The following is a 16,793-nucleotide window of genomic DNA, read 5'->3' on the forward strand; positions in this document are numbered from 1 at the left end:
AGATCCTGAGAGAAAGCCTTTGGCCTGATGACCACTCCCCACTTTCTGCCTCCTTCCTGGGGCCTGTGGAGTTGGGGAGTAGGTCCTGGATTTAGAGAAAGACCCAATCAGCCGCTTCGCTCAGTAGCTTTTAGTCTCTTGCCATCTTGTCAGGTGGATTTGTCCTTCCACCCCCCAGGATATAAGGGGAAGGTATAGAGTCAGTGCGCAGTGGGGGGCTGGTGTGTACAGAGTCAGACCATGATGGCAGCATGCATGTGTATAAGGCCTGCATGCGTGGCAAGATGTGTTCAGGAAGGACTAACTATGTGTGCTGGGCCTGGAAGCCTTGGCAGAGTGAGGAGCCAAAGGTGTAGAATCGTGACATGCGTTTTCAGTGGGGGTTCGGGTACTGGGGGTCCCCATCATGGGTGACATATGTGCAGAAGGGAGTCAGTGTGTATTTGTACTGATCTCTCCCTTGTCTTGATGTTTATGTACCACTCGCTATGTGTGCATTCAGGAGGCCGTCTTTGGCTCTGTGCATGGAAGCCGTCCACGCGTGTGCAGGCCCGTGTGCCGAGTCTGGCTTCAGCAGTGGACACGTGACACTTTGTATGTGCAGCATGCTTGGAGTGGAGGCTCTGTATATGGGTACTAGGTCTGAACATAGTGTGTGCACACAAGGGTGCACATCAAAAAGTGTCACATATGTGAAAGTACCATTTCTGCATGGAGATATTATTATTGTTATTGCTCGGGGTCTCTGTGTGTCCTGGGGAAGAGGGAGGGTGGGTTTGTGAAGCAGGGTCTGGGTAGAGTGATGAGAGATGTGTGAGTGCACAGAGGTCGCCGGCGTATGGCTGAGTTTGACAGCATGCTTGCACAGCAACCTTGAAGCTGGGTTCAAGAAAACAAAACAAGAAAAGATCCCCTCTCCCCGCAGTCTATCAGCCCATGAAAACCTTCCCTGGACCTTCTGTAGTAACAGAGTGTCCCATGTCAGGGGGTGACAAGCAGGCCAGGAGTAAAGCAGATCAGGGCCATAGGCAGCATCTCCAGTTGCTGATAATGTGATTCCACATCTACTTCCTGATTTATGGGTAATGCTGGACAGAGGCCCATCCTTGCCGTTAGAGAGGTCCAGACCCCCATTTCCCTGAGGCTGTGCTGGCATGTGCTGGTGAACCCTGTGGCAGGTTGCAATGTCATCTTTGGGGGTCTTGGTTGCCCTCACTTCCCTCTGCTAGTCTTTGCAGGGAAAATGGAAGGTGTCTGTGTCAGGGCCGTAGTAGGGAAAGAACTCAGTCACAGTGTGTGGGTATGCACACACCTGTACCCATGCTGTGTGTGTAGAGGTTGTTAGCCTATACGTCCTAGACAGCATGCTGGCCAGGTTTTTTTTTTTTTTTTTTTTTTTTTCCAGCAAGTCCATCAGTGGCCACTCCAGGCCACCTCCATTCTAGTTCATATACACTCCCTTCTTGTATGCAGGGCCCATAGGCCAGAACTTCTTCCTCCACCAATGTGACAGCCAAGTAAGGCCCCCAACCTTAGCACCCCACTGGGTAGAGCTTTTCATAGCCCTGGTGCATAATCATAATGTGTAGAGGCATAACTTGCAATGAGGGGAGCAGGGACAGATGGCCACACCAGGGGCTACTTGGACATCGATGACAGCAAGGGAGAAGTTTCCATCTCTGGCATGTGCTGGTTAATTTCCGAGATATTTCAGGATGGAGGTGGTTGAGAAACCCAAGTGTGAAGAGTTGTTAGAAGACAGAGTGGGTGTAAGGACTCCTCAGACTGATGTCTATTCCTCCTTCTAAATATATGTCACTCATCATTTTTCCCTTGGGCTCAACACCTCCTGATCTAATAATGATAATGACAATGATGTCCCTTATACCCACTTCGCTCTCACAGCAGCCCCAATGGTATCCCTCTCACAAATGAGAATTCTGAGGCCCACATCATTTGCTCAGCCTGTCAGCAACCATGCTGGCGCTAGAACCAAGGTCCTCCTCATACTGAGCCTTGTCTGTCCTTATAGGTCTGCCCTATCCCATTAGCTGTCCCAGCGCCATTTCATTTCACTGGCTCTGCCTCTTCCCCCACTTCCTCCCTGCCCCCTGAGATGTCCATCCACAGACCTGTCACCCAGGACCTGTCGGGTGGATGGATGCCTTATGTGGTTCAGTGAGGGCTGTAAGGACCTGGGTCTCACTTTATATCCTGAAGGGAGAGCCAGCAAATGAGCATGGTTGAGCTCATTCCGTCAGTGATGGTTTGGGGCTGGGCCTGTTCAAAGACAGGGATTTGCATGAGCTTATGGTCCCCCCTACCCCTTTTGGTGAGCCCTGTGTCACCTTTTCAAATCCACATGGTGGCCTTGGGAGGCAGGTGCATTTTCCCTCACTCAGTCACCACCCCAACTTCATTAGATCCTCGGGACAGGCAGCTTTCCCAGTTCTGACGCATTCGGAAGGAGGCTGAAGGTGGTGGCTCCACATACAAGGTCCCTGCATTCAATAGGTATTTATTGAGTGGTGTGAATCACTGAACAAATAAAGTCCAGTGAGTTCCCTGAGGTAATCGGGCAACGGTGGTATGATCACTCCTTAACCTGAAAATGATCGCTAGGCACTGACCATGGGCCAATACAGGCCTAGACTCTGAAGCAGAACAAATCCCAGCCTTAGACAGGATTCTGGGCGCCTGGACTATGAGCACAAAGGGAGTTTCCAGGTCATTAGGAATCTGGAGAATGAGGATGGTGTGGGTTTAGACAGGGAGGTGAGTCTTTGAGGATGCTTAGACACTGAGAAAAGCAGGCTGGTGGGAGGGCATAAAGATGGCAGAGGGAGAAAGCAGCCCAGGTTGGAGGTGTAGTCTAAGAGTAGAGGTTGGCACAATGTTGCAAGGCCCTGTCTGTGGAGGCTCAGCTGCTGCTCTTAAGAAGTTGGAACTTGATCTGGCTGGCAGTGGGGAGCTATCATGCCTGCAATCACACACACATACACATATACACGTGCATCTCGTGACGACGTACTTTGGACAATACGGACTTGTCTGTGAGCACGAGTGTGCTTGTGCACACACACACAAGGACCTTTATTCTGGCATCCATTCAGGGTCTCTCTCACAGAAACCAACAAGGTTGGGGGGCTACTTTAGTCCACACTCTCAGGATCCTATAATGTGCAGGGCTGTGGCCCACACACACAAGTATAACAGCAGACTGGGGACCCTCCCCCACCCGGGGTGCAGACTCATGTGGCATTCACAGACTTAATCCGCTGCAGTGAGGCCAGGGAGGCAGCATCTGTCACTTTCACAAACACAAGCAACGGAGTCTGAGAGAGGCACATTCCACTTGCTCACAACTGCTTGAGAAACAGACGCCTGTACTGCACTGCCCCCCATGCCCAAAACAGACATGGCCCCTCATGGCCCCCCACGCCAAGCCCAGGCCAATACACCAAGTCACTCCTGCATTAAAGTGCACACACACACACACACACGAAGCGCAGCCCCTGACATTCCATCTCCCCACATGTACAACCATATACTCAGGCACTCTGACTTTAAGCACAGCTGCTGACTCCCTATCCCCTTATTCACACACAGACACAGACACACACACATACACACACACACTCGTTTTGACTTAAAGCACAGCTATAGCTATCCCACCACCCACACACATATACCTACAAGCGGACTTCCACACATACTCAAACACACAGCCTCACAATCCACCAGAACCACTGTGGCCAGCGGTCATTGAAGAATGACAGCCTGAGCAGCGTGCTGAGGGGAGGGTCGCCCTGAGGCATGGGCTGAGGGTCATACAACAGGGTACATCGGAATCCCTTGAGGAAAAGGTCAGGCCGACCCCAAAAGGGTTCCATTGGTCCGGACGGTTCTGCCAGGTAAGGGAGATTCAACAAATGCAGGCCAGAGGCAGGAGCCGACTAATGGCCGAGGCCGCTGATGGCCGAGATGGCTGGTCAGCGAGGAGGGGAGGCTCGACAATTGATGTGACTCAGAGCTGGACAAATGATGGTGCATTTGGCTGAAGGTGGCTGGGGGGCCCATGACCAGAGACCAGGCAGCCATTCTCGCCTCAGCGGGGAAAGGGCCAGATCGGGCTCTGTTGCAGCAGGGTGGGTTTCCCAGCCTGGCTCCACCATGCATCCTGCCTGCCGTGTGTGTCTTGGGGTCTTTGTATGTGTGCATGTTTGTGTGCATGTGTGTTCATACATTTATCTGCAGTTGTCAGCATGTGCCTACCTTCGTAGAACTTTGTGTCTTTGGGACTCTTGGTGTGTATCTATGTATGTGCCTTTGTGTGTGTGTTTGCTTGTGCATATATGTGTACATGCCCTCCCACAAAGTGTTCAGGGACCTTTCTTGTTGGACTCTGTGCATTTTTGGGTCTGTGTGTGTGTTTGCATCTATTGAATGTGTAGAAACCTTTCTTACTGTGAGACGCTATGCACTCTTGAGCATTTTTTTTTTTTTTTTGGCGTTGGGTTGAAGGTTGGGGTGGGGAAGAAGCGATGGGTCTGGCTCTGCACTCTGAGCTTTCCATGCGTCTGGTGGCCCATGAGGCTGTCTTTGTGCATCTGTTTGAGCCTCTGTCTAGGTGTCGGCGGGTGTGAGCTTGTGTGCTTGCCTGTTTCAGAGTTTGAATATCTGTGTGTCCACAGCAGCATCTCCCTCTGTGTTTGAATATCTGTGTGTCCACAGCATGGATGTGGGTGGAGTGGGCCAGACCAGGATGAGGGGGGCATCTCCCTGAATCTCATCAGACCTCTGGAGGGGGTCACACAATCCATGCTGAGCCCGGCTGGGACCAAGCAGCACGGCACAGTGCAGACCACCCCTCCTCCTCCTTTTCCCCCCATGACCTTTGAGCACAGCAGCCCCAAATACATATTTATCAGAGGGGCTGTGGGGACCAGCCCCTCCCCCACCACTCCCCTCAGGGCCCAGCCTGCCTGGCTGTGGAGAAATTAACCTTGTGACACAGGAGCTCGCTGACACCCCGGCCCCCTCCCCATCTGCAAGGCACATATGAGCAAGGGTGTGTGTGTGAGAGAGAGAGATAGAGAAAAGGTACTCATCCAGACTGAGAAGGCAGCAGCAGCTAGGGGAAGAAAGACACACAGGTACACACGCACATGTGTTTGTATCACCCCTGACACACACACACACACACACACGCACACACGCACTCACTCGCCAAACTAGAGAGGCCACATGTCTTGAACAGATGCGCAAGGCAAATACTGAAATACATAAGCATGCAGACACATGCAATGATCCTGCAAGAGACATACACAGATTCTGAAACACATGGTAGCCATGTGCACCCTTGGGTCCTGGGACCCAGGTACCCATACTTTTGGTCAGAGATTCTCTAAGAAAATTCGTAGATGCTAAACCCTGCAGATGCACATAGACATTTGTATATTTGTCCACAGAGATGCCAAAATGGACACACCAGGTTTGGAAACAGGGATAAACACATACTTAGACACAGGTATGAAAACCCAGATGTCTGTGCAGGCACGTAGGTGCTGAGACCTCTCAGAGCAAGACAAACACCAAAACACCAGGGTGCTCCTCGTGTGGAGATTCGTTTTTCCATAGAAAATGTACGAATAGAAATACTAAAACATGGCAGCATCCCAGCCTATATGCCTGTGGGTGCACACAGGCCACGTTCAGAAATCCCACAGGGAGGCCACACGTGGTGACCGAAAGGGCCATGCCCTGAGTTATAGTACACAAACACCCCCCAGGCTAGCCTCATCCCCTTAAAGCGAAACAAAATAGGTAGATGTTCAAGTATGAAAATGGGAATGGAATTAATTAACTCATTACATAGGTACTGAGCCTCTATAGGAGTCAGGCCCTGCCTTAGAAGCTGAGGAAACAGTGGTTTACAAGATAGACCTGGGCCTTGCTCTCTAAGAGCTCCAAGCCCACAGGACTGGCACTGATCAGACCTCAGTGTATAGTTAGTTATAAATACATCTGGTAAGGAGAGGAAAAAGGGGCTATAGGAGGGCATCATGGAAGAACCTGGTTTAGATTGGTGGGCTAGGTGTAACATCTCTGAGGAAGTGACATTTAAGCTTGACATCAGGCACAACACACAGATTCTAAATGTGTACACATATCCCTCCTGAAACTCACAGAGGCCACACAGGCATAAATAATGCAGCACTCAGATGTCCCTACCCTTACCCCAGTATGCTGCACTTTTCCCTCTAGAAAACTCCTCTGGCATGTCCCTAGGTGGGAAATGGGATCCCTTCGCCTGGGGCCCAGATTCTGGGCTCTGGATGAGGTGCACAAAACATTCTGGGGCAGTGCTGAGAAGGGAGCCCAGGAGGATTCACCAAGGAGGAGACGTGGAGAGGGTGATAAGGTGCAGAGAAGAAGGAAGGCAGAAGACTGTCTAAATGGAGGTGCTTGCCTGGGCAAGGGCATGGACATGTGAACAAGCCTAGACTGTTCTCAGCAATCATGTGAGGCCCAGGGTCACAGGACCTTCAGGAGGACTGAGAGGAGACTTTACATGACTGGGAAGTGCTGTGAGGCTTGGGATTTATTCAGGGCGTGCCACATAACCACAAAACAGTTTCGAGAAGGGACTAGACAGGGCGTGTGAGCCAGCTACCAAGTCTGATCTCTCTGAGCCTCGTGTGGGGGCAGGACAGGATGGGTAGCCCCTGGAGGAAGGGATCCAGTGAGCAGGCCACCAGTCACAAGGACTTCTGCTCTACCTGTCCAGTTTGGGAACCCTGGTCAAGGCCTGGTGAGGGAGGTGGTACAGAACTACCATCCGCTTGCTCCCAGCCCCATATCTTGGCCACTGCTATGACTTGCCCCCAAATGGAGATTTGCTAGGGAATGGGGGTCAGGAGCTATAGTCCCCCTTAGTTTCTACTGACATTCTATTGATTTCTGAGCCTCCTGTGGCCAGGCCTGAGCTGCATGCCCGGTCACCCAGATGAGGCAGATCTTTCCGTGTTCTAGAGTAGTCCTCAGTCTGGGGAGGTTGACCCTGACAAAGCCCTGTCAAGGGGCTCCGAGGGCTTACTAAGGGCTTCTTGGGCTTGTTCTTGGAGAATGAATGGGTCAGAAGGCCCCATAGGCAATATGGGCAATGGGTGAGGATGGAGCCTGGTTTTGTGAGGGTGAGACCAACCCTCACCTGCCACAGAGAGAGCCTGTCATTTCTCCCATCATGCTTAGAACATCTTTCTTGGCCTGCAAACCCTGCATGAGCTAGCACCTGTCTGTCTATTCAGCTTTTACTCCCTCCCTCCTGGCTCTGGAAGCTCAAGCCATTCTGGCCTTCTTGCTGTTCCTTAAACCTTGTTCCTGACCCAGGGCCTTTGCACTTGCGTTCCGTTTGCCAGGAAAGCTCTCAAAATCTACCTTCTCTGATAGGCTTTTCCTTTATGTTTAAAATAGCAGCTTTTTTTGGGGGGGTTGGGGGGGGGACAGAGTCTTGCTCTGTTGTCCAGGCTGGAGTGCAATGGTGTGATCTCAGCCCACTGCAACCTCTGCCTCCCAGGTTCAAGCGATTCTCGTGCCTCAGCCTCTTGAGTAGCTGGGACTACAGGCATGCGCCACCACGATCACCTAATTTTTGTATTTTTGTAGAGACGGGGTTTCATCATGTTGGCCAGGCTGGTCTTGAACTCCTGACTTCAGGTGATCTGCCCGCCACGGCCTCCGAAAGTGCTGGGATTACAGGCATGAGCCACTGCGCCTGGCCAATAGCAGCATCTTGTAAGCCACTTTCTCCCTGCTTTATTTTCCTTCTTAGCTCTTAAATATATTTTCTTGTCTATCATATCTCTTCCTCCACTAGAAGGTGGATTCCACGACGGCAGGGACTTTATGTTGTTCATAGTTGTATCCCTAGTGTGTAGCACAGTGCCCAGAACACGATAAGTGCTCATTGAATGTTTTGTCAAATGAACTGAAGCCGGATCCCCTGTCACCTACTTGCCCAATATATCGCCTACTTGCCCAATATAATGGAGGTAGACGTCTGCTGTGTCAGACAAGGGTGGCAGAGCTCACCTTCAGGGGGCTGCACTTACCAGTGCTGGAGGGGTACATTGGCAAGTGAGTGTACCTCCTACCTGAGCCTCAGAGCAGCCAGACTCCAAAACCATCATCATCCTGGGCCTGTATGCTCCCATCCTGCACCCTCATCTCCCTCATGACACTCCCTTCACTCCAACCAACTCCTCCTTACTCCCATTGTCAGATCTGCTCACCCCCCGACACACGCCGCTGCCCTTCCCCTCCTTCACCTCCAGCATACACTCTGATGGCCCCCGCCCCCAGACACAAAGGAGGGGAGACCACAGACTGTGGAGTCAGACACACCCGGCTTTGAGTCACATCACTCCTTTTAAGCCTCGAGTTTCCTTGTCGGCAAAATAAGGTTTTTGTCGGGATGAAGAGCAGTGGCACGTGTGATGATGACGCTAATAATAGCTGCTATTTATTGAGTGCCTGCCAGGTGTTAGGCATTGTGCGAGGTGCTTTGAACTTTTTTTTTGTTGTTCATTTTAAAAAATGGAGGAAAAAAAAAAACTCTGAGCATAGAGTGTCCCCAGAGCATGAGACCTGGTGCCCAGTGCTGTGAATGACAAAAGTGAACATAGTCCATCTGCACGGAGCTTACTATTCCAGTGTGTGCACACACATACCCAAAGTGTCACACCAGTCACGTGATGGGGAGCTTGTGCTCCTGTACTCGATGCTTTTCTGCAGAAGCCCCAAGAGATAGTTTGGGGGCCATTGCAGCAGCAACTCTCAGAGATAAGGGGCCATCCCCAGCCATCCTTAATTCCCCTTTACCAACCTAATGAGAGCTCTCATTGTTCATATCTGGATTGCAGGGCCCAGCATGGGATCTGGCCTAGAATTGGCCTCAGGAAGTGCTTACTGAATGAATGAATGAATGAACAAAGTAATATATTTAGCTGAGTGTCTTCATTGCATTTGTTCATTTGCTCAGGTTACCAAGACATACCTTCTCCCTTCCCTACCCACCACCTTCACTTACTACTCACAGCATTTGTGGCTGCTGATGGTAATAGTATTAATTTCTCCCACTCATTGCCCCTTTTTTGTGTGTCAGGCCTTTTGCTGAGTTCCCTATAAGCATGGGCTTGTTGGCTTCTCACACCAGCAAAATGAGGCAGCTGTTATTATTATCTTCATGCTATGTTTGAGCAAACTGAGGCTCAGAGAGGTGAAGTGACTTGCCCAGGGCCACACAGTGAGGAAGTGGCCGACCCCATGTTTACCCACTGTGCTCTTCTGCCCCACAGAAGCGCACATTATCTCAGGAGTCTGCATGTACACTTGTTCTTGCACTTGTCCCCCTCCCAGTAGTTGGGTGGCACTACCTTGATCCAGGAGCCCAGAGCCCCAGCTTCTGGTCCCAGCTGTGTCATGACCAGTTGAGTAGCTCTGGGAAAATCCCTTTCCTCCCTCTGAGTCTTCGTTTTCCCTCCAGCAGTTCTTTCTGTCTGTAAGCCCTCAGCTGGTTTCCTGAAGAGGGGACAGGGGACTGTATTTGGCTTGGTACTACCCCGCCCACTCTATTGAGAGCCAGAGGAGCGAGCTCTTCTCCATTCAGCAGACTTCAAATTCATTCACATTCTTGAGGGCACTGAACTCTCCTGGGTTTGGACATAAGGGAAGACATAAGGCAAGCCTGGCTGGGAAAGGAAGAGGGGAGCAGAGAAGCAGCACTCGTGGTGCCTCCACTGAGTACCTAGCCACAGTTTGTCAATTACAGACAAATGATGTAACACATGTTCATTGTAGAAATAACAGAAAACACAGAAATTCAATGAGATGAGAAGAAAATGACCATAATAATCTAGTTAAATGAACAATAAAAAGGACATTACCTTTTGCTATCTTTTTTTTTTTTTTTTTTGAGATAGCCTGTCACCCAGGCTGGAGTGCAGTGGAGAGATCTCAGCTCACTGCAGCCTCTACCTCTGAGGCTTAAGTGATCCTCCCATCTTAGCCCCCCGAGTAGCTGAGACTATAGGTATGCGCCACCACACCCAGCTAATTTTTGTATTTTTTGTAGAGACAGAGTCTTGCTATGTTGCCCAGGCTGGTCTTGAACTCCTGGGCTCAAGGGATCCGCCCACCTCGGCCTCCCAAAGTGCTGGGATTACAGATGGTGAGCACCCTGACTGTCTGTCTTAGCTTTTTTTTTTCTCTCCAAAGGAGACTATACCTATGAGTTTACCCAAATAATTTATTAAAATTTAGATACCTGGGACCCAAACTCAGATTTTTTTTTTTTTTTTTTGAGACAGAGTCTCGCACTGTCACCTGAGCTGAAGTGCAATGACATGATCTCGGCTCACTGCAACCTCTGCCTCCCAGGTTCAAGTGATCTTCTGCCTCAGCCTCCCGAGTAGCTGGGATAACAGGTGTCCGCCGCCATGCCTAGCTAATTTTTTGTATTTTTAGTAGAGATGGGGTTTCAAACTCCTGACCTCAGGTGATCTGCCTGCCTTGGCCTCCCAAAGTGTTGGGATTACAGGCATGAGCCACTGTGCCTGGCCTTTTTTTTGAGACAGACTGTCACTCTGTCATCCAGGCTGGAATGCAGTGGCGCGATCTCAGCTCACTGCAACCTCTGCCTCCTGGGTTCAAGAGATTCTCTTGCCTCAGCCTCCTGAGTAGCTGGGATTACAGGCGCACCACCACACCTGGCTAATTTTTGTATTTTTAGTACAGATGGAGTTTCACCATGTTGGCCAGACTGGTCCAAACTCAGAATTCTGATTTCTATTCCAAATTTATTTATTTTTGGTGGGGGGAACCATCTGGATGTATATTTTGTAAAAACGGGATGATATGCTACATACTTGTTTATAACTTGCCTTTTCTTCTTCCTAACAACAGATTATGAACACGGTTTCCTTGTCAATGATTTTATTTCATGGTATGAGCTGAGAGAAGTGTAAAAAAAAATTTATTTCAAGCATGTTTTCAAGAACTCTACAGTCCTTCTTTGGCCACTATACTATCATTTATTATACCAGTCCCCACTCATAGGATATCTAGGTTGGTTTTTGATTTCCCCTATTATAATTATCCCCAGTTAACAAATGAAGATATTGAGGCTCGGATGTGAAGTCTCATGTGTGAAAAGCTAAGGCACAGTCAGAGGGGAGCCGGGGACCACTTGGGTGCCAGCAACAGTCCCTGGCCTCCCTCAGGGAGGGACTGAGGGACCCTGAGAGGAGAGAGAAGCCTGGGTAGAGGAAGGCCCCAAGACACAAGACATGTGCCGTGTCAGCGGGGGCCCTTGAGGAGGAGACCACCCTCTTCCAGGCCCCAGAGCCAGGCATGATGCTGGCCTAAGTCCTGCCCACTCAGGCTTCCCTCATCCCTTCCGCTGCCCCCCTCCCTGAGCCCACTCCCGCCTGCTCCATCCTTGCCAGCTTATCAATAGGTTAAGTGGTCAGGTCAGCGATATTGACCATTTGATTAGGACCTTGTCAGATCAATCCCTGGCTCATCTCGTGGGCCTCCTCCCCTGCCCACACACTCCCTCCTGTTCTTCTGCTCCAGGGAGCAGGTGGCCACAGAAGCCTCTGCTCTCCCAACACAGCACCCCAGAACCGGGAGCCCCATGGCCCTTTGTGGGTCATTCCTGGTCCTCTCTTTAGGTGCCCAGTTCCTGTACCTTCTCCTTGCATCCACCTCTCTTGCTCATAGTCATTAGATCTTGTTTGCTGTATGTCCCCTGCCCCTCAGAGTCCAATCAGATAGAGCTGCCCCCACTTGGCTGAGTGACCTTGAGCAAGTGACTTTACCTCTCTGAGCCTCCATTTTCCGCAGCAGTGTCATGGGATGACACTCGCCGAACAAATGCGAGATGCTGAGAGATCACACCTGCAGAGCAATGACCCACCCCTGGTGCATGACCAGCGCTCAGGAAATACCAGTACTGATGTGTCTGTGAGTGCCAGTGTTTCCATTTGTCCATCGGTGGGGTTGTATATGGGCATTCTGTGTCTGTGGGGGCAAGTGCCATCATCATTCTTAGGCCTGTCCCAAGCCCTGGCTTGGGGTCATTCCCTGTGCTGGGCAATGCTTCGGACCCGCAAAGGAGCCAGGCCCTGCCCTGCCCTCAGGGAGCTCACAGTCTGCCATGTACATGGCAAACTGACCCCAGGACACAGCAAACCATTATATACACCGGCTGTGAGGAGACTTGAGGGGCTAGGACCAAACCCTGAGCTCACTTTCTCTCTGTGAACACTGGAATCTACCCTTTATGTGCACAGCTGCAGGAAATGTAGGCTTTGAAGTCAGACACATCAGGTTCAAATTCTGGCTCCCGCTCTTCCTGTGCCTGGTAACTGTGGGCCAGCTGCTGCCCCTCTCTGTTCCTCAGAGTCCCCATCTGTACAATGGGAGAAGACATCTTCTAAATAGCTCCCAGTCTTAAGGCACTGCTGGGAATACAGCTCCCAGATCCCATGGACTGTCTCTCTACTTGGAGGTGTTGTCTGCTTGGGAGAGGGATCCTCTCCCCTCTGTCGGAGGGCATATTGGGGTTTGGGAACCCGGGAGATAGGATGAGAGTTGGAAGCAGATATGCCAGGGATGGTGCTGCCTATGGGCACCACAGCCCCAGGTAGCAGAGGGCAGGGAGACTGAAGTGTGGGCCCTACTGGAGGGAAGCCCAAGGTGGGGGCACTGCCTAGGGGAAGACCCCAGCCCTAAGGCGCTGTCTGACTCTGGCCCCCCCGAGACCTGGGGATTCCCTCACCCGCCCCACCATCACTTACACCAATATTGACGGTTAATGCCATGTCGCCACCGTGTTCAACACTCAGCGCGGCTAATTGTTTTGACTGGGAATCGGCAAGGCGATTAAACGCCATCGATTTTGCCCTGCGCGCTGCATCGATTTTTAAATTTCCTATTGATCCCGGCCCTAAATCTCCTTAACCAAGACCTCACTGTGGAGATGACAGCCGCTGATTAGCTCCAGGGCGGGGGCTGGGGGGAAGCAGCCCCTCAGCGGGGAGCAACCCCAGCTCCTCCCTCCCCTCAGGGACCAGGGGTTCTGGTCCCCTTCTGCCCCTGAAGATGAAGGCCCAGGGAGAGACAGGACAGATGGAGGAGGAGGAAGTGGGGAGACCCTTGGCCCTTTTTACCCCCCTTTTGCTTCTTGCTTGGGCTTTTCCCTGGTCTCTCTGCCGCTGCTCCCTTTATTCCTCTCTGTCTATGTCTCCCCATCTTTTCTCTTTCTCTCTCCCCCTCCTTCTCAGTCTGTCTTTTTCTTTCTCCTCCTCCTCCTCTTGAACTCTGGTGTCTCCCTTAATTCCTCACTCCTCCTTTCTGCAGGGCTGTGGAGAGGCTCAGCAAACCCTCTTTGGGGATGGGCCTCCTGACGTCTTGCCTACTTCTCTGTTCTCTCCATCTTGTACACAGGAGGTAGAAGGACCTTTCCAAAGGCAAACTGGATTGTATCCCTCTCCCTGTCTGACGAAGCCCTGGCTGCTTGGACCAGGCACTTGACGCCCTGCAGGGAGCAGCCCCTGCAATCTGGAAGTCTCGTCTTTCCGCATTTCTCTTACCGAACCCTGGACAGGCAAAGTCCTGGCATTCTCGTTCCTTGCACCTGGTTCTTTCTCTGACTAAAATTTGTCTTCCAGGTTTGGCTTGGGTGTTGTTTCCTCCGTAAGTCTTCTGTGATCTCACCCAGGATGGCTGCAGCACCCTCTGCTTACCCCAGCATGTTGGCATTGGCTCTTCCTTCTGTCTCCTCAACTTGCCTGTGAGCCCCGTAATAGAACAGAGACCTTGTCTAATTCATCTCTGTCCCCTGCCACACTTGATTCAGAGCCAGAGAAATCTCAATATTTGTTGATGAACTAAATGCACAAATGAATGGACAAATGTACAAGTCAGAAATATCATTATGACTTTTATTTTTAATCTCTCCACAGCACATAGGAACTTAATAATGAGTAACCTTTTCAAATTTCTTTCTCATTTGATCCTCCTAGCAGTCCTTTGAGATACACTGTTTAATCACTTGATTCCTCCGTCCACCCATCCATTCACTCCGTCATCCGTTATGCACTAATTGAGCATCTCAAATTTGCCAGGCCTTCTGCCAAAAACAAAAGCTGCAAGACACAGTTACAGTCCCTGCAATTTCAGAAGCTTCCAGTCTGATGGGAAAAACGGATGTTCCACAGTGGCAGGCACTGGTATGCCCATTTATGAGATGGAGACACTGAGGCTCAGAGGCCAGAAGTGACCACTGAAGGCAACAAGTGGCTTACTGGAGCTGAGTCCCAGGCACCTGACTCCACAGTTCACCAACTGCAGCTCCTGATGATGTGACAGGAGGAGGGTTCCTCCACTGGAGGAGTGCATCATCCTGCATGACGATGGGACGAATTCTCCGGGATGTTGACAGCATTCTCCTCTCTCTCCAGGTTCTCGACTGGACCGGGTTGGTGGCCTGAATGTATTAGCTTCACTGCGTCTGCCCAAGAGGTAAGGACCACGGCCTTAGAGTTTTGCTTATTGATGCACCTTCTGTTTTCTCACAGAAGTCTCTGCTTTCCCATCCTCGTCTCTGGCCTCACCCTGGGTGTGTTGCTGCCCTTCTCCACTCTGCCCACCCAGAGGTTAGAATCTGACTGCTTTGTTTTCACCCTCCATGCATCCTGCGGCTTTCGGGCCAAACCAGTGGTTCTTGGTGTTGGTGACTGTGAGTGTTTCTGCTGATGAGTGTTAGGGCTCAGTAGGAGAGAGATGGGGGTAACTCGGTGGCTCAGATCACAGCTTTGGGGTCAAGCACGTCTATGTTCGAATCTCTTTTCCTGACTTCCAGGGACTTGGGAAAGTTGGAGCTTCCATTTCCTTGTCTGTAAATGGGAATACTAATAGAACCCACCTTAAGTGCCATCCTGAGAGCAAGAGGAGATAGAGGAAGAAGAGACAGGTGGCTGAGTGATCCTGGGCATGGCTCAGTTTCCCCATCTGTCAAAGGAAGGTAATTAATAGCATTTACCACACGGAGGTGGCGTGAAGATGAAAGTACTTATTCCTTGAAATCGTGTAGCTGCAAGAAGTGGGAGCTCAAAATATGGCTGGAAGCGTTCCCCTGAACAAAGAAGGTTTTATGAAGCCCCTCCCTGAAGCCCACTGAGACTCCCAGGTAGAAGCCTTAGTTCTCCTGTTGCTTACCTCTGTGGGAAGCAGGGGCTCTGGCCATTTGCCCTGGTGTTTGCTCCAGCTTGCTTGGTGAGCCCCTGGCAATGAGCATCTGGGGAGGAGGGTGGACAGGGCTTCTGGGGTGGGACAGCCCTCTACTGCCACCCCTATTCCCACCAGAGAAGCTTAACCCACAGGTCTCAGGACCCCGGGGAGGCGTCTGGGTGCCCTTGTAGGACTCCTGGGTAGGAATCCTTTGCTGTACCAGGAATCACAGACTCATTTTAAGAAGCAGATGGAAGCTGTAGCCCAGGGTTTGCAACCCAGCATTGTAGGGACTGTGATGGACTGAAAAATGCATGGGGTGGGGGACTGCTTTTTAGCTCCACTGACTGTTCTCATGCACAGATGCAACCCTGACTTGCCAGGGTTTCTGATTTTTCAAGAGAAGCCAGAAACCCAGACTTGTGTGTGAAGTCTTCCAATCTTTAAATGTTAGCAACCAAGGCAAAACTTCCAAAATCTCCTCGTGGTCCAAACCACATATTTCAGGCAACCTTTGGCCCATAGATACCTAGTTTCAGGACAGTATAGAGCTTCTCCCAGGAAAACACATACCTACATTTACCCAGTTGTGCTACCCTTTGGGATGATCACAGACCCCCTGAAGTTCATTCATGGACCCCTATTATCGCTGAGAGTATTCGTTCCAGGATGTGTCATTTCTCTAGAGTGCTTTCTCCAGGGAACCGAAGTTACAGCTTTTCCAGGAATCCTCACATCCTCGAAAAGAGAGTCAAGGAGTTTCCAGGTTGCAGAATTAGTTTGGGAGCTAGAGACTGACTTTGAGGAATGTCTGAAAGTTGGGCTGAAGTAACAGAGGGGTTTAATTATGTTTCCAGTTGGTAGAGGTCACAGTTAGGTCTATGATTTCAGTTATTTGCCTTCAAATATCCATGATTTCATGGACATATGGGTGACTGACTTGGTAACATGTAACAGGGCTGGTACATTCCAGTGAGGAAACTGATATTTATTAGGGGCCACCTTTGTGCGAGGGCCTGTTCTGGGCACTTTGCTTTTAATCCTCACTGCAACCCTGTGAAGTGGGTGTTGGCACCTGTTACAAGAGAAAGGAACTGAGGCACACAGCATGAAGGCAACTTGCCTAAGGCCACCCAACATGTAAGCAGTAGAGTTAGAATTTGAATCTGGGTTTGCCTGACCTTAAAGCTCCCATTCTTTTACCTCACCAAAACCCACCATTGTTTTTGGTATCTCCACAGTGTGGCAAAGTTTTGCACTTTGGGAGTGAATTTGATTTCGGAGACCACCTGAAGTCTGATTTAGCGGCAGCTCTGATGAATTTAGCAATGATAATATTGGGGCCACTTGATGGTTTTTCAATAGAAACTAGAGACGATTATACACTAGAGAGACGCTTTGCTGATGGAGTTTGTAAATTGGCCTTGAAGGCTGTTGTCAAAATATCAGATGGTTCAAGAAAAAGTTCAGCCTCCTGAGGAGACATCTTTGAAGGA

General features: G+C 50.5%; 1 protein-coding gene across 1 annotated transcript in view; it reads left to right on the top strand.

Moving 5' to 3' along the window:
• Positions 1-14,528: 14,528 nt before the first annotated feature.
• The window catches only part of POU2F2 (POU class 2 homeobox 2), a 75,103-nt gene continuing 72,838 nt past the window's right edge, over positions 14,529-16,793 (top strand). The window contains exon 1 of the mRNA XM_063620933.1: positions 14,529-14,589. The gene's annotated coding sequence lies outside the window, so the exon portion shown is untranslated. The remainder of the gene's footprint in view (positions 14,590-16,793) is intronic.

Source organism: Symphalangus syndactylus, chromosome 17 (assembly GCF_028878055.3).
Source record: "Symphalangus syndactylus isolate Jambi chromosome 17, NHGRI_mSymSyn1-v2.1_pri, whole genome shotgun sequence".
In the NCBI taxonomy this organism is placed as follows: Eukaryota; Metazoa; Chordata; class Mammalia; order Primates; family Hylobatidae; genus Symphalangus; species Symphalangus syndactylus.